The sequence below is a fragment of the Ursus americanus genome, chromosome 23 (genome assembly GCF_024610735.1).
Source record: "Ursus americanus isolate L20-20 chromosome 23, mUrsAme1.1.p, whole genome shotgun sequence".
Taxonomy (NCBI): domain Eukaryota; kingdom Metazoa; phylum Chordata; class Mammalia; order Carnivora; family Ursidae; genus Ursus; species Ursus americanus.
Genome location: NC_142149.1, coordinates 17,260,553 through 17,280,209, shown reverse-complemented (window position 1 = coordinate 17,280,209; position 19,657 = coordinate 17,260,553). Strand labels below are relative to the sequence as shown.

The 19,657-nt window shown below is 48.9% G+C and overlaps 1 protein-coding gene across 1 annotated transcript in view; it reads right to left on the bottom strand.

Moving 5' to 3' along the window:
* Positions 1-19,410, bottom strand: part of MAP3K14 (mitogen-activated protein kinase kinase kinase 14) — a 42,380-nt gene extending 22,970 nt beyond the window's left edge. The window contains exon 1 of the mRNA XM_045814001.2: positions 19,286-19,410. The gene's annotated coding sequence lies outside the window, so the exon portion shown is untranslated. The remainder of the gene's footprint in view (positions 1-19,285) is intronic.
* Between the last annotated feature and the right edge of the window lie 247 nt (positions 19,411-19,657).

The following is a 19,657-nucleotide window of genomic DNA, read 5'->3' as shown; positions in this document are numbered from 1 at the left end:
TGATGACTCATCCAACAGCCTGGCAGGCAGAGGGGGAACAAGCAGGCCGTTGAGAAGCTAACCCAGCAGCTGGCAGCTGAACCTGTGAAGGGCACAGGAAAACAGGCTGACCCTCACCTCCCAGGGGCACAAAATCACAGTCTGGGAGCTGCACAGCTTCTCCTGTGCCACATGACCATGACTCAGACCCTCACTGATAGCCTCCAAGTTCAAGAAGCTATTCTCAGGATACTCTGGCCTGACAGCAGCTCTCCTACACATTCACACGTTTGCTCTCTCCCTCCTTCCCCACTTCTACCAGGATTCTGACCTACAAAAAATAGGTTCTGCATTAAGCCCGGGACTGCTGGCCAGGTAGCCGTTTTAGCCCTGGGCTTTGCCTCTGGCTTGTTGCCCCAGACCACTGCTCTGCAGCTTTGCCCCTTTTTTCTCCTGTAGCTTGTGGGGAGTGAAGACTGAGCCAGTTGCGTCTCTGCCTTTGAGGGCAAGTCAAAATCCTGACCCATTACTCAGTCTGGATGCTATTCCCAGCTCCACTCCGGCCTCAAATGCGTCCTGCTCCTCTGCTGTCAGAGCTGAAGATGTGGGCACTGGTAATAGCCAAACCCACTCAGCTCACCTACAAGACCACGAAGCCAAAGGGGAAAGGAAAGGCGTGTTATTGATTCAGTATTCTTTTAGGGCCTGGTGCATGTACACTGCTCGTCTGTCTTCTATGGGGCCTCGATGACCCCTAGGAGAAGTCTGGGAGTACGAATGATTGGGACAATGCCAGAGAGACCCTTGGGCATATCTGTATGACATGCCTGCTGTGGGCAAGGCTCCTGGGTCCTGACACAAACTTGGCTCCCTCACCAGCTAGTAAAGCTCTTCTGTCCAAGTTGGGGAATTCTTTTCTTTTTCTTTTTTTTTAAGTAGACTCCATGCCCAGCGTGGTGCCCAATGTGGGGCTTGAATCCACAACCCTGAGATCAAGATCTGAGCTGAGATCAAGAGTCAGACGCTTAACCGACTGAGCCACCCAGGTGCCCCCAAGTTGGGGAGTTCTTAACGTGGGTTCAAGGACAGCTTCAGGATGGTCTGTGAGCTGCAGAAACTTTATACAGTTTATATTTTTACAGGGAAGAGGTCCACAGCTTCCATTATATTTTCCAAGGGTCTGACATTCCCCAGAAGATTGCCGTAATCTCTTTAGAAGATCAAGGCCAGGGTTAAATGCCTGATTCTGGCACTGCTCTTCCATGCCAAAAAAGAGCTCAATAATGTAGCAGTTTCCTACCTGACTGCAAGTTAGAATAACCAGATGAGTTCTAAAATGCACTTGCCCTAGACCTACAGAATCAGTTCCTGGGCACTAGGCCCAGAATCTGTATTTTTGACAAGTTCTCTGGGTGATTCTGATGACAAGGGGCCGGACTACCATTTGACCCCCGGTCTATACTGTAAGGCTGCGTTGTCCAATATGGCAGCCACTAGCCATGTGTGGCTGTTTACATCAATTAAAATTAAGTAAAATTTAAAAATCAGTTCCTCAGTTACACTAGTTACCATACTGGAAAGCACAGATAGAGAACATTTCTATCACTGCAGGAAGTTCAATCAGACAGTTCTTGTTTAAGGCTATGATAGCAATGTTTTCTCTGACGGCAAAATTTCTGTTCCTAGGATTCTGCGACAGGACTGGAATTTAGGCTAAATGAATTGCCGATTAACCGGAAGGTACAAAAATATGTTTTATTTTGATCTTCAATGATGATAACCTTCATATTTCAGTTCCCTTTTTTAGTAAGTGCAGTAAAAACACCAGACTAGGAACCAGAAGATATGGGTTCTAGCCTTGGCAACTTTTTAAAAAAAAGCAGTGGGACCATTTTTGTCAAATGAAATCATAGCTCAACGCCCAATATATAAGAGAGCTAGAAGCAAGCAAATGATATGTAACTCCCATGAGACACAGCTGCTCTGCTGGAGAAGGTGGGCAGGAGCCTCACGTGCTCAGCTTCCCTTCATCCGCCAAGGATTTCTGTGGAAACCTAGGTCCTCTCTTCTAAGGAAGAGAGCTTGAAAACCAGTGGCCTAGGAAATCTTCTGAGGTTCCTTCTAGTTCCCCAAATGTAACCGATTTGTCAGGATCATCTGAGGGCAGGGTGACCAATTCAGAATGATCACTGTCGATATTCACTAAGCACCTACCATTATTGACCTCATTTTCAGATGTGAAGACTGAGGCTCGGAGAAGGTCAGGGGCCTGCCAGACCAGCCGCACAGTTACAAGTTGCAGGGGTGGGGCTGGACCCACGCGGCGGTCTCCAAGCCCGAATGCTCGACCTTGAGCAGGCCACTGAGATTCTTCCCTCGGCTGCTTCTGGCTTGTTCTGAGGACCGGATGAGGCCGATTACATGAAATGCCAGTCGGTTTGCCCGGCCCACAGAAGATGTTGAATGAAAGTTCATTCTCTTGCCCTTCACCTGCCTCATAAACGCCATCACCGAGACAAGGGGACTTCTCGGTGTTGGCGCCAGAGTCAAGGGGTTCAGCTGTAGCTAAGGCATTCAACACACTGAGCCTTCGGTCTCTGTATATAAAAGGCAAATAAAAAATCTTCGTTTTACAGGGTCATCTTGGAAATGTCCACTGAGGGATCAGGGCAGACCAGGGCAAATCCCTCTCATGACTATTTCATCTGGAAGTAACAACTTGTCCTCCTCTGACTGCCCAGAGCGGACAAATAGCAGAAGTAGAATGACTCAACTTCCTTAATAAGATATTAGTTGAAAACCAATCTTATTCTGATGCTTCCTCTTTTAAGCCCGCAGCTTGCCTGGCCACTGGGCCACACTGGGCTGGCTTCTGCCTATCAAGAATGAGGGGCTGGGCAGGAAGGGGAACCAAGGTCAAGTGCCAGGCAGAGTGAGCTGGCCTGGCAAAAACAGCCATCTGGCCCGGCAGTTCTAGAGATCCTCATACACGCTCAGTCCTGGCTCCTCTCTCTGCCCTGCCTGCTCTCCCCAAACTCCCCCACCCCTGGCCTCTGTTCTGACCAGTCGGCTCCTCTCCCTTGCCCGAGCACAGCAGCAACGGGTAAGCCTCCGATTCCTTTCCTTTGCTCATCCTGTTCCTCTGGTAGAAAATGCCTTCTTCCTTTATTAATATCTATCCTTTATAACCTATCCCCTCAACGAAGCTCCTGCATTCACTGCACAATGTTCAGTGAGTGTCCCCTAAGTGCAGGGCCTGTACTAACCGGGATCGTTCATTCAACGTCTTCCGTGCGTTGGGCATGCGCAAGGTGCTTTATCCACTTTGATGAACCTCACAGAAACCTCGCGAGGTGGGTGATATTATTCCCATTTTACAGATGAAGAAATTAAGGCTCTAGGAGCTAAGAGGCCTGCAGAAACAAATGAGGCCCAATGTACACAACCAGAGCATCGTCTACCACGGGATTCGAGCTAAAGCTTCCTGGCCCTCTCCCCGGGGACCTAAGGAGTCCCAGCTCCATTCTAGAATAAGAGCTTGTTGGCAGAGGCATCTAGAACATCAAGGACCTGAGCGGTATTACTACCCATGAGGCTATCACTGCTCCTATTTTGCCCACAGGAGCTGCCGCTGTTCGTACCGACTGCTTGGCCTGCGTAGGCCAAGAACTAAAGATGAAGGGTCTCCGGTAAAAGCTGAATCAGCAATAAACCGGTCAGACTTCTAGGTGGGTTACACCACCACCTGTTCCTGGGACGTTAGAATGTTTAACTTGATTAGTTTTAACAGGTCATTCCATTGTCTTAAAACAACAACAAACCCCCACATACAAGCACACACACAGAAACACAAATTCCAGGAAAGATGGCACTACCTTCACTGGGAGAGTCACTGGGGGATGATGTGCTATGGGAAGCAGAACAGTAAGCCAGAGAAGAAGCGGGATGCAAAAAACAATGGAAATTAAATTAATCCATGGGATAGGTGGGTTAATTTAATTAACCATTGAATGTAAAAAAAAAAAAGTTTAAGCCGCCATAAAACATTAAGTTCTAGAAATAAGCAAGGAAGAAAGGTGGGAGGGTTGTTCAATGGGTAAAGAGTGACAAGAGCCTTGCCTTTTGGTGAAATTTACATATAAAACTATTTACACTTCATTAGAAAAAATCATAATTAAATATGAATGTTAAAATTTAAGAGTAACTAAATATAAGGATAATAATGCAGGGGCGCCTGGGTGGCTTGGCTGGTTGAGTGTCTGACTCTTGGTTTCAGCCCAGGTCATGATCTTGGGGTCGTGGTATCAAGCCCCGCATCAGGGTCTCTGCGCTTGGTGCGGAGTCTGCTTGAGATTCTCTCCCTCTGCCCCTCCCCCTGCTCGCTCGTGCGCTCACTCTCTCTTTCCCTCTCAAATAAAATACATAAAATGTTAAAAAAAAGAGAATAGAAATACAATTCAGAGTTTCTAATCCAGAAGGCCCAACCCCCCCCCCAAAACAACCCAGAAAACTTGGTCACTCTAACAAAAGGCAAGGAAAGAAGGAAAAAAGTAGCAAAGAAAAGGACACTAAGTATAAAACGAAAACAGAAGTGAAGCTGACAGAGGTAAGTCGAAGTATTAATGCAGCATTCATCACGAATCAATTAAGCCCACCTATGAAAAGCTAGACAGTCAGCTAGGACTTTAAAAGATCCAGCTAGATGCTTACTAAAAGAGACAAAATAAAATTATATAGAAAGACTGAAAATAGGGGCGCCTGCGTGGCGCAGTCGTTAAGCGTCTGCCTTCGGCTCAGGGCGTGATCCCGGCGTTATGGGATCGAGCCCCACATCAGGCTCCTCCGCTAGGAGCCTGCTTCTTCCTCTCCCACTCCCCCTGCTTGTGTTCCCTCTCTCGCTGGCTGTCTCTCTCTCTGTCAAATAAATAAATAAAATCTTTAAAAAAAAAAAAAAAAGAAAGACTGAAAATAAAGGATGAAAAGAGATATGCCAGACCAATACTTAAGCAAAGACACGTAATATTCCTATCAGACAAAATATTTAAGATGAAAGGATATAAATTATATGCACCCAATAAAGAGCCTCAAAATCCAAAGGCTGGTGGCAAGTTGAGGCTTCATGGATGAATGAGGGCTCTGCTTTGGAGTGTCCCGTCCAATAGAACCGCAGGGTTTCATAACACAGCATTCCCTGAGCACGGGTTGGGTCTGCTGGGGGGTGGGCTCTGTGCTGTGTTGGGCGTACACTGAGGAAGAAGCCCCAGTCCCTGGAAGAGCTCATAGTCTACCACGGGAGGGAGACCAGTAGTCAGAAAATCACAATACAGCACGGTCACACGGCAACAGACAGACACACCCAGCAGACGCAACGGGAACACCTGGAGGGACAGGTGCTCAGCCTGGTGGGTGTCAGGAAAGGCTTCCTAAAGCCCTCGGGCTAAGTGTCAAGGGGGAGCAAAGACTGCCTGAGAAGGAGAAGGTATGCCAGGTGGAGGGAATGGCAAAGCTGAGGCACAGAGGCGAGTCCAGGAAGAGGCACAAATAGCCCCAAGCTGCTGGTGGGCAAAGCTTAGGTCACGCAGGGTTTTAATTCTTAGCAAGAGGGGTAGAATTCAGGGGTCGAGTTCCAGAGGGAGGAACCTACAGGGTAGGGGCAGATGGCGGACATGGGTAGTGACATGTAAACTGGGCCCTTGGGGCAGAACTCACACCCCCCTCCCCAGCCCAGGCTGACAATACCCCAAGCTACAGGCCTCTGGGAGCCTTGCTTCATTTTCTCCCCCAGGCAGAGAGGCTGAGTGGGCACTGGGACCTAGAGACACATTTGAGGAAGGAGGAAGGAGCAGTCCGAGCGAGCGGAGGCGGAGGAATCTCCAAACCTGCCTGGCATGCCACCTCGAGGCCTGCTTCCCACGAGAGCATTCCTGCCTCAGCATTTCGCATTCAGAAGGATAGGAAATGCGAACGCACATCGATCATTAAAATCTTGCAGATCAATTTTAAAATAAAGACCCGTCATGCCCACAAAAATTGAGTCTCGCCAACGCCACAGGCCAAACTGCTAGGTAAGTGAAATGTGTGGAACGAAATCTCTGACTGTCCTCCAGCTGCCACCGCACGGCCGTCCGTGCTGGCTGGCCCCACACGCACAGACACTGCTGTCTGCGGGCCCCTTCAAACGTTCAAGGCAATCACCTCCTGTCTGTTCTACTGGCACAGGCCTCACCCACTTCCAGCTTCTCCCTGACCCCCTCCCATCCCAAGCTAATCTTAAAACATCATGTCCTTAAGATAACCTCAAGTTCAAAGACTTCTGTTGGCTATGCACTACTTATGGGCCCAGTATCAGCTCTGTGGTCCATAATCCGTCTGACCACTATTTCCCTAAAAACACAGGGTTTGGCTGTGGCCAGTCTGACATCTCCATGCCTGACTCGCTCGCTGCTCAGATCTGCAGGTCCCTGTGGGTGCCCTGTCTTGTGCAGGCCACCCTGCACGTCCTCTTGTCCTTTACCGCCAAGCTCGGACTTAGGCCTCCAGAAGTCCCTCCCAATGGCTTCACTGCACTGATGCCTCCTTTTCTTTTCTTTCTTTCTTTCTTTTTTTTAAGGATTTAATTTATTTATATATTTGAGAGCTAGAAAGCACATGAGCTGGAGGGAGAGGGAGCAGGAGAGAGGATTTAAAGCGGACTCTGCACTCAGCGCAGAGCCGACACGGGGCTCGATCTCACGACTGTGAGATCATGACTTGAGCTGAGACCAAGAGTCAGCTGCTTAACTGACTGAGCCACCCAGGCGCCCCTGAAGCCTTGACTTCTGACTGCCTGTGACACCGGCTCTCCTCACTCTCCTCACCCTCACCCTGGCCCTTAATCACACCACACCCCCCTTACTCCTCAAATGAAATCACACAGAGGAAAGAACTCTGGAAACAAGAAAGCATTATACCAAGAGGAGATTGCCATTTCTTGTGTGCACAACTCAGAACTGTGTCTAGGTAATGGAGCAAACAGAATTATGGAAAAAGATGCATCATTAGAGATGCTGTCTTTTCACAATAGTAAAAGCTGGAACAAAAATGTCTAATACAGGGGAGGATAATCATTAAATAAACCATGGTACAGCCATTAATAATGTTTACAAATAATTTTTAACTATGTGGAAAAACACTGATGGGACACAATATTAACAGAGCTAGATTCAGAATTCTATCTAAAGTATGATCCCACCTAGCCTGTGTCTGTATACTACACAGACCTTTATAGAAATGTACCCAGGGGGACCTGGGTGGCTCAGTCAGTTGAGCTTCTGACTCATGGTTTTGGCTGGGGTTGTGATCTCAGGGGGGTGGGACTGAGCCCATGTCAGGCTCAGCACTCAGCTCGAGTCTGCTTGTCCTCCTCCCTCCTCCTCTGCCCGCCCCCACCCTGTGTGCACGCTCTCTATCTAAAATAAATAAATAAATGAAATATTTTAAAAGGGGCGCCAGGGTGGCCCAGTTGGTTCAGCCTCTGCCTTCAGCTCAGGTCATGAGGTCAGGGTTCTAGGATCGAGCCCCACATTGGGCTCCTCACTCAGCGGGGAGTCTGCCTCTCTCTCCCCCTCTCAAATAAATAAAATCTTTTAAAAAATCTTAAAAAAAAATAAAAATGCAGACACCTAGCACAGACACGCAGCAATGGCTCACTCTTGGTGTTTTAATATTTTTTTATACTTTTCAAATTTTTCCATTTTTTTTCAGAGAGCATGTATTACTTTCTTCAGTTTACATTTTTAAACAGATAATGTTTCCAAGTGTTTAAAAAAAATACAGAAGGGATATACAGTGAGAAGTGTAAGGCCTTCTCATCCTTGCCTCATCCCTCTAAGGGGAGCCCAGTTACCTGTTACTTTTACAATGAAAACAAGCTATCACTAAAAAAAGGTCTCATGGTATGGGAATTGAAGAGGCATCTGGTTCATATTGTGAGTGGGGCTTAACAAATACGTGATAATAAATACCCCCTAACCCACCCTGCGAGCCTCACCAGCGTCTCTGTGGCTGGTCAGCAAGTTCCGGCGGCAGCGCTACTGAAACGGAAGGCTGGAGATGGGCAAGCCCGTCCCTCCTGGTTTTGGTTTTCATTTCTGTCTCTTTCTTGTTTCCCACTGGGGGCTGTGGGTTTTATCAGTTATGACTCAAGAAGTAGGAAGGTGCTCAAAGATGGCCCTGTCAGTCATCCTCAACTCTGAAGGCCACGGCGTCCTTGCTTTTCTTTGTAGTCACCGAGGCCACGGCCTGGGTGCTGGTGCTGGATGTAAGAAACGCTTGTGGGCACAAGCGGCTCCACAGAGAGTGGGACATACAGCGGAACTGGCCCTGAGACAAAGCCGCCGGCCCCTCCTTCCCCGCTTACGTCACGGGTGGGACCCGAGGGTTGGTCTGAATCTGGGCAACCTGAAGGAGGCAAGCTGTTCTGGCAAATCTCTCCTACTTCCTTTGCATAATATCTGACCCTGTTTCTTTTTTCTATCTGTATTTTGTTTTCAACCACAAAAGTAATACTTGTCCGCTGTAAAAATTTCAACCATACAAAGTGCTTAGAGAAAAAAAGAAGGAAGGAAGGGAGGAGGGAACAAAATAAAAAAACCCTAAAAAACAACAAAAAACCCACAACAGATTATGGACATTGTCCCACTTCAATGTGCCAAACACTGTACCAGTTATTTGCTAGAAAGATGCTATCCTTGCCCTCAAGGTGCTTATAATCTAGTTGGGGAGAAGGGTCAGCTGCATAAATAAAGGAATCACAAAATGATCTCGGGATCAAAAGGGACTTTGGAGGTCATTTATTCCAACATATCACTTAATTATCCGGAGGATGGCCACCCAGCTACATAACAGGATGGCCCTGGAGTCCAAAGGTCTGACATGGGACTGCAGTCTCTGATACTCCGGTGGGTGACCAGCTGCACATCACCTCCTCTGAGACTCAGATGTCTCATGTGTAAAACAGGGATGCTTGAGCGGAAACAACAGGATTTTACAGGACAACTAAATGCAAGGAGCCATCTTTAAATGCCCAATACAGTGCCTGGAACACAGTGGGTGCTCTGTAAATGTTAGCAAAACCTCCAATGAGAAGGCAGCTCATACAAGATGAGCCGTCCTTTCTGGGACTGGAAGTACCAGTTGTCTGAAAGTCTTTGCGGAGCTGAAATCCACCTCGCAAAGCCTCTAGCCAGCAGCCCTAGTGTCAGGAGGAAAGTCTGGAACAGCTGCTGTCAAAGAAGAAGGGGAGAATCCCAAGACCAGAAGGGTAGAAGCAGTCAGCAAGGCAAGGCCAGCCTATGAGGGGAATGTTCTTTGAAGTGCGTTCTGCACGTGCTGTCCAGCCTCTCCCTCTGCTGGCAGTGCCCAGCTCCGAATGGACTGAGGAACGAACTGCTGGCACATGATAAACCAGGACCCAGAATTCCTTGACAGCTCAAGTTTTCAACAATCTGCTGCTGTGTATATACATGTTAATTACATGTCAGTGTCAATAATAATAAAAATAATGCCAGCTATTATTGCTTGCTACATATTAGGTAATGCATGCATTGTTTCTTGGACCCTCCCAGGAACTCTGTGAGCGGGGCACTAATATTGTTCCTTTTACACAGAGGAAGAAACTGAGGCTCAGGAGCTCAAATAATTAGTCTGACTCGCTACTCTGCAAGGAATCGGCAGAAGCTGGATTTGTGCACAGGGTTCTTTTGTCAAAGTACATATTCTTAACCATAATACTCTATTTTCACGGGATCTAAAGTTTTAAAAATTGAGACCCAAATGCAGAAGCTGCCACAAGCCAAAGGTTTGTTAGTGAGAAACTCAGGGACTGACCCAGGAGGAAGCATCTCAATTAGGGAGCATAAACACAGCCAGCCCATGTTCTGGAGAAAAGCAACTTTAAAAATGGCAATGGGAAGCAAAGACTCCAAGCTGGACACGTGGCAGGCCCATGTTCCTTTAGCCTACCCATGCCCAGCGTGGGTATCAGGTCACGCACACTTGGGCCCATCGCAAGGACCAATTCTATGACAAAGTTCAAATGTGCCATGCATTTTAGAAGGCCTGGCTCCAGGTTATTTTACTGTGGGTTTTTGTTGTTGTTGTTGTTGTTGTTTGTTTAATAGCAAAACCCCAAGCATCAGCTAGTTATCGTCACAAATATGGTTGGTACTTTGTCTCCAGGCCCCTGATAAAGGTATTGCATAAGCTTTAAAAGAAAAGTGTTATAATGGCATTTTCAATTCAACTTTTGAATCCTTTGCATGAGGAGAGCCAATAGCATACAGAAGACGCCACTGGGACATCACTGATCCACACAGTTATGGAATTGGTACGCAGGAGAATGGCGGGGGGTAGTAGTAGTGAGGAAAGAAAAAACCCCAAACAACATATGCATGCCTCATTTTATACAATAACCAGCAGGGAATTTTTAATGTGTGTTATGTCAAAAAAAAATTCAAGTGTGTTTGGTGGGGTACTTTGTGTCATTAAACATCTTGATTAAGCGGGGCTCCAGTGTATACCATTTGGTGATGATTAATTTCCAAAGATTAGAGTGCCACCGACTGCCCCGGACGCTAAAATCATGCCAAACACGATCGGTTTTCGTTTGATGAGTCAAAATGCACTTCTGGATCTTGTCAAGCCTTGAGGTCATCATTACAAGCAACATTTGGTTGTGAAAAACAGTTCTCCTTATTTAACCTTCCGAACTGGATTCTGAGCAAGGAGCAGTTTCCTGGGCTATGGCTAATCCCACTGAAACACAGCCCCTGCCCTCCTCTCTCGGTTTGTAACTCTGTTTTCCCAGGTGGGACTGGCTTCAAGCAGGGTCTACCTGTGCTCAGAGCAGATGGAGAGAGGCAGGTTCAGCCTCCCTGGAAGGGAGGAGGCTTCAAGTTCATTGTAGTTACTGGTGACTGGTTTTGAAATTGAGGAACTAGTTTGAGGAACTTCAGAATAAACAAGAAACCCAAACAACTCGGCTTTCCACAGAAGACTTCCAGCGCACGGGGGTAAATGGAAGGGAGCACACGGTCCAGCTCTGCTTTTTGGCAGCGGAACCCTGATCATGGCCTCATTTCAGATGCAGCCCTACACACCCTTTGACAGACTGACCTGAATGACAACTTGAGGACGTGAGCAGCAAAGGTGACTTTGATACGTCCCTTTATAATACAGGGTCACACTCTTGCCCTCCTTCGGGAAGGGAAGAAAGGCTTGGGGCCTGTGGTATAACAGGGAATATTCAGAGGCTCTCAGAGTATTCCTTGGTCAAGGAGGGGAAACCATGAATAGGCTGTGGCTCTTTCAGCCTCTTTCAGGCCAGCAGGGCCCAGAAGGAGGAATGTGGATGCTAGTCTTATGCTTTCGCTGGACCACAAATCCTTAGCCAGCGGTTCCCACGCTCCAGGTGCTGTGCTGGCCAGCAGATGCCATGGTGACCAAGACAGACAAGGTCCTTGCTCTCACGAGGCTATCACCACTGTAACCCTGGAGAGGCTTTTCTGGAATGCTGAACTTAGTTACGAAGAAGCACCAACATGGGTCAGGCTTTGAGTCATTTGCCTACAAACCTGTGTCAGAGTGGTGCCAAGCACATGGGATTTGTCATCGTGTCACCGCCTTCTCTACTCCAGCCTGGAAGGTTAGGCTAAGTCAGCCCTATCTTTTATAGCTGGCTACCTGTTTTCTGCTCTGAATCAACTATGTGTGAGCACACATTTCTCCTGACAGTGCCTTCACCTCTGTAAATGCGATCCTTTCCTCCCAGACTGCTGAAGTTTCCGGATTGTTCTCAAGCTCCTTTTCCAAGCTGACAGATCCCACCCAGGTACCTGCAGCATGGGAGGGGGAGCTCCTCCCCTCTGAGGAACTCTTGTGTGTGACAGCGCTGGGTCAAGTTGGACAAGGAGGACCACTGGGCCACGATACCTTCCTGGCTCCTCTCCAGCCCCCACAGTCGTGGTTCACGATTTAGCACCTGCAGTATCTGTCCTCCCCCCTGCCACAGCAAGCTCCTTGAGGGTAGCATCTCTGTTATCCTCGTTTTCGTATTCTAGCACCTGCTAGAGCCTGCCATATGCCACATTCTTGGCAAAGGCTCACTGAAAGGATGACTGATACACTCCTGAAGAATATACTAGTGTCCTGGCTCTCAGAGCCTGGCTGGTCTGGCATCTGAGTGTCCAGACTGTCCATTCACCTGGTGAGCAGGAGCGGGCAGAGCGTGGTGACCAGGGGTGACTGTATTCTGACTGCACCCGAGCAAGAAGGTGTCATGCAAGCTGGCTACTGAGCCGCCCTGGTCCCCTTTCCTAAATGCTGACCTTGACACCCAATTATTTCCAATTCTTTGAGAAGATGACCCTTCTGTGCTGGACAATATCCATCAGGGCTCCAATGTCCACATATATGCTCGACGGGAGGTGGCACACAAATCTCCACCTTTTACATTTATCTCTATAAAGCTATTCCTGCCTCTCGAAGTACAGCATGTGCCAGCAGTACAGTCCCAACGGTAAGCTGGGACTACTGAGCATGGGCTCAAGGAGACTGGTTCATCCAACTAACTTCTTGGGCCAAAGCAGTCCATTTCTAATCTTAATTGGTAATAGCATCCTCACTTGAGGTTGGCTAAGGCCCTCTTTCCTCCTAAACCTCCCAGTCATCCCTAGTATTGACCAGTATTGACTAATTCTGGCCCTAGTAAAAGGAAATGTTAATTGAGAGCAGAAGGTGGGTGGTGAATCTCAGCTACAACAGCTCTTTGCACTTCTAGGGGCCACCGTCCAGATACGACATCATGCTTTGCCCACAAGGAAGAGCTTCTTCACTGCGAGTTGCTGGATGAATCCTGTTGGAATGACCCCTGACTACTCTGGTTTTTCTGGGCACCTGCATGCCATGGGCAACATGTCTTGTCTTCACAGTGGAAAGATGCAGAGGAGTTTCTTGGTGCCCAGTGGGTTTGTACCCTCACGGTCAATCATGAATAGTATCTGAACGCCCACTCTGGGCAAGACACTGCTTGGGGAGGTAGGTAGGATGCCCTAAAGGTGCACTCAACCTTTGAGACTTCCGGGTAACCGTGCCCAGAATTATATTTTCTTATCAACTTTGACCTCCTTTTGGTGACACAAACTCATGGTATAAGAGAGTGTCAAGTGATTAGCTTTCTGTTTACTTTTTCTTAGGCCCAGAGCAGCTGCTCTGACTCCACCCTTCCCAGGTCTGGCACCGCTTTGCAGAAAGACTGACAGGGATGGGGTCAAGGTGGGGGAACAAAGAAGGAACTAGTTAACAGATCCAATTCCTCCTCCAGGAGTAGTTCCCTTGTTCAGTGGCAAACCAGCACAGTAAAAAGAGCCCGGACTTCAGTTCAGATTCTGCCATTAAGCAGCTGTGTGGCCTTGGGCAACTCACTCGGCTTCCCTGGGCCACCATTTTCTCTTCTGTAAAATAGGGGAGAATGTGAATGGTGAGGATCATTTCCAGGCTGTAATTCTAATAGCTCTTTCTTGACAGAGTGGTTAAGGCCTAAAGGTCACTTAGCCATGCTTGCCTGAAATGATGGCTGGCTAGCTCAGATTGATGGGGTATTCCTCTGGGGCCGAGGGGGGCTCTGTGACCACTTGCAAGGCAATGCTTGTTCTTCCCCTGAGGCTTCAATAAAATCAAGCCCACATTGTGGGTGACCCTGGACATTGCCTACAGATGTCCCTGGCCATTAGCTGTCAAGCTCAACAATAACTACACGGGTCTAGAACCGACAGTTATGAGCAGACTCTTTGTCTTGGTGGACGCCTGGTCATGGCCTTAGTGGGAAGAGGGTAAGCAGAAGCCATAGCAACCAGAAACTGGGGGGCAGGGATGGCTCAGGACTTTCTTCTGCTGCTTCTTTCTGAGTCCAAACACCAGTCCTGGATGTGTAGAAAACTGAAGTGGTGGCGGGCTTGGAATGACAGTAAAATGACAGTTTCCTGAAATCCTGGATTTAATCTAGCCTTTCCAATCATCAGAACTCTTCACAGCCTTCCAACTCAGGTGGCAAAAAGAAAGGCAGGTAGAAAAGGGTTCCCCAAAAGGTCTTTCACACCAAAGCACGGTTTGCTCTCTCTGCTCTTTGCCAAGGGGTTTCCCAGCTCCCCGGAGCCAAAGCTCCCCTCCTGCTTCTTTGCTGACTGTCACTGGAAGCGGGCCATTTTCCACCCTCAAGGTGGTTGGACTCAGGAGTGCAGTGACACTGCTGATCTGGGCTCTGTGCCTTGTTCACATGACACCCCCCACCCCCCCCCCAGCCAGGGGATCCATCTCTCTGTTGGTTGGCAAGCCTTGGGAGCCTTGCATTTGTTTCCTTAGCCCTGCCTCCAAAGCCCTTCGGCTGAAATGAAAGTGATCTTTGGCAGAGGGCTTCTATTTTTTTTTTAAGTTTATTTATTTATTTAGTAATCTCTAACCCCACCATGGGGCTCAAACTCACGACCCCCAGATCCAGAGTCACTTGCTCTTCCGACTGAGCCAGCCAGGCGCCCCGTGGCAGAGGGCTTCTTGACAAGATCTGCTCAAGACTTCCTCTGCAGTTGTGCTGGGGAATAAGTCGCCTGTCACCTACACCCCTGCACGGGTGACTCACCTTCTAGAGAAAGTGCTCTGCTCACCTAAGCAAAGCTGCGTGGAAAATGACTAAGGCACCTATCAAATGCATTCTGTGAGGCCGATCAGTGAGTGAGCTGGGTCCAGACACTCTGCGTCTCACCTCCAGCCTGAAGTCAAGTGTGGAGCTGCCACTCCAGGCCTGCTGGTTTCATTTTCATCTGAACCGAGCTCCACAAGAGGCTTGACATCCGGTGATCTATTTTTTCTAAAAACTAGGTTCACTTTAGAAATGACTCTCTGGCCATGAAGACAGCTTCCCCAAGAGAAAACAAAATGTTATTTAAAGGGAACGTCAGCCTGGTGGTGGGAGCCTATATTTTTGTTTTGTATTAAGAGAAGGAAAAAGGAATTTAAAATGTAGTGTGAAACTTTTTTTCCTTGGGTGATTTAAAGGAAGATCTGTAAGTCTCTGACTAGGCCCCCAGATATGGGAAGAGTAATAAGTTGACAAAGACATATTTGTAAGGGGGAAAGGATGGTGAGCTGGGGGTGTCACGCAGTGGGGAGAACCTTACCCCACGGAACCAAATCTTCCAAAATCTTCCTCTGAGTCCCTCAACAAAGAACAAGTCCTTGCTGACTTATATTCTATACAGTATTTTCCTATTTTTCATCTCCAGAGCTAAAGCTGGGACCCGCTTCACCACATGGGGGCGGGGGGTGGGGTGGGCAGAAGGGAGTCCTAGGAAGGGCCAGCCCAGCTTCTGGCTCAGAGTCACCCTTGGAAGGCCAAGGGTGACCTGGGTTTAGGATCACCAGCTCTGATCGGGCACAGCTTGGGCCTCTGTTAGCTCCTTTGGAAGGTGGTGAGGGCAGTATTTAGTATAAGACAGGGAGAACGTGACAGCGAACCCCTAGCAGAAGAAACATCGCCCAGAGGTCCTACTGAGAAAATGACTCTGCCCTGTCAGGCAGTCTGACCCTTCCTGACATCATCGTACAGAAACAAGGCAACGAGGACCGCTGCTATTACTACCACGACCACCACCACCACCGTCATTTACGGGCGTCATGTTCTGTGGCTTTTTATATGCCGGGCACTGAGCCCAGCACTTTACATATATTCTCTTATTTTCTACTCAAAACAACCCCAGGAAGCATTTCTGATCCCATTTACAGATGAGGCACCCGATGCCGAGGGAAGTGAAGTGATTTGCCTGAGTCACACAGGCCGACAGCAGCAGACCTGGACCTGACCCAGGTCTGTCTGACTTGACAGCCTAAACCCCCACATTTGACACTGGAGACACCGCAGACTTGCTCTATTGCTCCATTGCTCCAGCCCAATCACTTGACCGCTCTGCCTTAATTGCTGCATCTGTAAAACGAAGATAAGCAGACTGGGCCAGAGGCTGTGCTCTTCATCTTTCAGCCTTTTATTAATAAGTAATTATGAATAACCAGCCCCCGTTAATAACTGTTAGCAATAATTACTAATATTAATACTCGTTAGCATAAATAGATAAATAAAGCAGCCACCCTGGTTTAGTTACATTCAAAATTGGCATGTTTTGGGTGAAGAAAAAAACCCAATTTATCCCCTCTTCTGCCCTTTGGCCCTGCCTTTCTTGACACTAGTGTTCTAAGAAAATACCCCCCCAAAATGCCTACAGAGTACCATTACTCTTGATGCCATATAATTGTAAGGGATTTCTCTCAGGAGGATAAGGGGTTAAAGGACGTAAAACAGCAAGCCAGGAAGAGGATCTTTGAAACTAGAATACAAAGAAGGGCGCACAGGTCACTCGGGAAAAATGACTTTTCTCTGTAGTGTCCCTCAGGTAAATAAGACAAGCCGAGAACCAAAGGCGCCACACCCAACGTACTTCCATCTCACTCGGCTCAACTGAAATGTTCTACTACCCCATCTGCCCTAAGTTTAGCCTTCTATTTCTAATCTACTGCTTTCAACATTTCAGTCAGCATCACCAGGTCCATGCAAAGCCTTCACACGTGCGTCACTTCAAACGCTCACCCCACCCCTTGAGGATGCTCGGCCCCCACTCCTTTCCCTTCCTCCGGCTTCGTGGGCAGAGCCCAGAGGGCCTGGCTTATCCTTCCAGTTCCCCAAATCCTCTGACAGGGAATTGTCTCCCTTCCCGCCAATTTCACCCCGGTGCCATCAAAAGTGCCCATAATGCTCAGATGTTTCCAGTTTAACTGAAATACTAAAATGGGGCAAACAGGAAGCATCAGACACAACTGCGGTAGTGACTTATTAATCACGAAAGCAGAATTTTAGTTGCATTTTAACCTTTTGCCAGGAAAAAAAAAAAACCCAGCTTTGAGATGATGGAAGCCATTGGTACAAACATGCTGCCTATGTGAGTATCAAGCTGACTTATACTTTTAATTCAGGACTGACTTTGGTTCTACAATTTCTTAACTCTCCTCCCAGAAAGAGCATCTGTCCGGCCAACCAACGTGAATCTGTCAGCTCTTCATCAAGGCAGGCAGACCTGTTAGAAAAGCTCATGTGCTGTCCACTGAGACAGGAAAAAAAATAGGAAATTCAAAGTGACTTCACGGGCCAAAGTGATAGAACGCTCTTAAGAGGGTGCCAACAACGAAGAAAACAAGCCTGGCTGAAGCTTTGCCCTTCCCATCTCTACACATCTCTCACCAGACCTTGGCCAGGAGGAACTGTTACCATGAACCAAAAAAAAGATCACAACAGTGGCCTGGAGTTGGACAACCAATCAGGGCAAGCCTGCTTCTCAACATTAAATGATATACAAACACTCCAGGCAGATGACAAAGGAGTCAGTGTTCAACAGGAGAACCAAAATGAGGAACCAAACCTCCATCTGTTGAGGCGAAACGGCCAACCAGACATTTTTGTTTAATAGATGAAGGCTCATTTGGCAGGGTCTCTGTCTGTGGTGCCGCTCCCACAAACCCTAACAGACAATACCAGGAGCAAAAAACCCCCTTCAGAACTGCTCCTTATAATCTCTATAATCTGAAAACAGGCAGAAGGTGACCTGAAGCTTGGCAGCTTATTGCTGTCTGATTTTACAAAAGTGTTGGAACACACACCTGGGTACGTATTTCTAAAATTAAAGTCGCAGATGATAACTTTTATTTTGAGACCTTCTGAGAAATTCACCACACCCTTCGAATTAAATGAGGATGTCTTAAAGGTGTCAGAGGTCTGGCATCACTACACCCAAGGAACTGACTTTGACATCACTTGAAAAACACCAAGAGTAAATCCAAATACATCGTAAGCATGACAAGCACCTGTCCTCTCATGGTGAGAGCAAAAATACCACACCAAACTTCTCCCTTCTTCTTGCAGCGAAGTTCCATCGCGTGGTCCTGGTCCAGGGGGAGGAACCTGCTTAAGATTCCAGTGGCCCGGGCTCCTCACCCTGAGTGCTAGCTATGAGGTGTCAGGCAAGATGAACAGTAACCCCCCCACCTGTCTCAGGTACCTCACCTATAAAATAGGACAATACTGCCTATGTCTTCACCCAGATATCTGGAGGAAAAAGGAGGTTACAGGTATGAAGATATAGAGTAAAAAAAAAAAAATCACTAATGTTAAGATACTATCTCCCTCTAATCTTCAGACAGACCATGTTTCTAGTCAAGGGGTTTTCAACATTTTTCCTGGAATGAACTTCAGACTGCTGTTTTGTACTGGGCCCCACTTCTCATCATTTAATTTCACTTGCTTTTAGATTCCTTAATCAAGTCACCGGTGTTCACTATCTCCAGTCAACAAAAATAATTCTGCCATTTACACCACTGATTTCTGTACATTTTCCCCATTCATCCTCTTCTCCCCACACTGCTTCCCCTGTGCACCTTTCAAGACCGAAGGCAATATTTAAAACTCTAATTAGGAGGGAAGCGCTTTTTCTGAAGTTACCCAGCACCAAGGAGGCTTCTGGGCAGGTGGGACTCTGCACTGTGCAAGAGGCCTCTTTCTGCCTGGTGCCCCGTGGGCTTCCAAGATGGGAATATTATATCGGAGCCCAAGGATAAAGTCCTGAGTGAAGCGGACAGAAGGATTACAAAAGGGTCAGGGTAAGAAAGAGGATGCGGAGAGTGGCCAGCACTGCCCCGCTGGCTGCCAAGGGCAGGCTCCGCTCCTTCTCCCCGCCTCGGGGTGTGACCAGAGAACTTCCCAAGGGAAGGCCGAGGGTTTCACTGCCAGGGCAGGTGGGAAAGCGCACAGACCCGGAGTGCCTGTGCATTGGCCACCTTCCGTCCCGAGCCGAGGCGAGCTCCCAACCTGGGGGCACCCCGGGAGAGGAGCAGGAGGAGCGGGCTTAGCGGCGGGGCAGCTGAGAGCGGCGGAAGGGGGTGTTGGGGAAGGGGAAGCAGAGCGCCCCTCCGCGCGCTCTGGGCGCGTGTGCGGCCTGCGGGGGTGCGAGGCAAGCACGGCGTGCGACCGTGGCCCTGGCAGCGTGGTGGGAAGCGAGCGCTCGCGGCCCGCCGCCGAGGGCCCCCGCGCGAGTGGATCTGACCCGCCGCGCCGCCGACCCCCACCATTCCGGGCGGCCGGCCAGGCCGCAGGCCGACTCCGGCCTGAGGGGCCACTCATCCCCGCGGCTCCCGCAGCGCCCCGCTCCGGACCCCGGAGTCCCGCCCAGTCACCTACCGGCTGAGCGCCGATCTCCCCAACCAGCGAGTGTCGCGCTCCCCTTGCCCGCGTTCTCCCGCCGCCTGCCGCCGACCGCTGGGCTCCGGGACTACGGTCGCCCCGCCCCGGCCTCGAGCCCCGCCCCCTCACCGCCTTCCCGGCCGCCCCCGGGGCCACGCCTCCCCCGGCGGCTGCAGATTTGCCTTGCTTCGCGCCTCCTTGCTCGGGCCGCACCTCGACCCTTGGCCCCGCCCACTCCTCCACTCTAACCAATGAGCCGGCGCGTCCCGGCTAGTCCCGTCGTACAGCCCCTAGCAAAGATTGGCTAGGAAGGCCTCGTTTCCAGAAATGGGCACTATTTCCGGACAGTGTTTATAGAGCAGAGATTGC